This window comes from Physeter macrocephalus, chromosome 8, assembly GCF_002837175.3.
Source record: "Physeter macrocephalus isolate SW-GA chromosome 8, ASM283717v5, whole genome shotgun sequence".
In the NCBI taxonomy this organism is placed as follows: Eukaryota; Metazoa; Chordata; class Mammalia; order Artiodactyla; family Physeteridae; genus Physeter; species Physeter macrocephalus.
This window is the reverse complement of record NC_041221.1, coordinates 29,607,472-29,608,544: the sequence shown is the minus strand read 5'-3', so window position 1 is coordinate 29,608,544 and position 1,073 is coordinate 29,607,472.

Here is a 1,073-nt window from a genome sequence, read left to right as displayed (position 1 = left end):
GAGAGGTCCGCGTACCGCAAAAAAAAAAAAAAAAAAAAGTACAATCCATGATATGATTACATAGAGACTCCAACACTCTGGGTGGAGGGTGGGATGGGTGCATTTAGAGAATTGAATTCACTGCTTAAAAATAAAAATTCTAGGGACTTCCCTGATGGTCCAGTGATTAAGGCTCCGTGCTTCCACTGCATGGGGCGTGGTTTCCATCCCGGGTTGGGGAACTGAGATCCCAGGGGACCAATAAATAAATAAATACAATTCTAATATGCCGTATGACTTATGATATAAACAATTAAATTTCAATTGCGAATGCTGTAATTCAAACTCAGGCTGCCTTAAATCGCAAAACCATTCGTGGTTAAAAAAAAAAAAATTAGTTGGAAATACTTTAAAAATCTTTTCAGATATATAGAAACTTAGACCTGTATGCAGTCTGTCTCTTTTCTACCACTAATCTGCAGAACAAACATTGATGGGGTACCTGCTGTGTGCCAAACACCATGAGCTGTGGCCACGGAATGACCCAGCTTCACAGGGAGACTCAGGGTGGGTGAAGTGCCGCCCAGCATGGTGTCAGGTCACAGGTGAGTGGAGGGCAGTGACGGTCCACAGGAGCACTCAGGTTGCCCTGAGGCAACCGGAGAAGGCATCACTGAGGAGCTGGCGGGACCCGGGCGTTGATGCATGAGTAGAAGTTTGCCAATCAGGTAAGTGGAGAAGAACATTCTGGAAGAGCTTGTGGGTAAAAGAGAGGCGTGTCCCGGTAATGGTGGGAGATTTCATGTGGGAGAGCATAGCGCACATCTGAAGACGTGACACAGCCTTATGGGGTTGGTTCGGTAGCCGGGACTGAAGCCCACAGGGACCCATGAGAAGATGGGGCTCAAGCAACAGATGGTAAGGGTTGGCAAGGTCATCTCTGGGGGATGGATGTCCTCTCTTGACCTTATACCTATGGGTAACACTCCCAGTTCTCAAGGTCAGGGGTAAAACGTAATGAATTGTGACCCTATCCTCAAAAGAGTTTGAAGACATCCTACAAAATGAAATAGTAGGCAGCAGTCACATGCAGG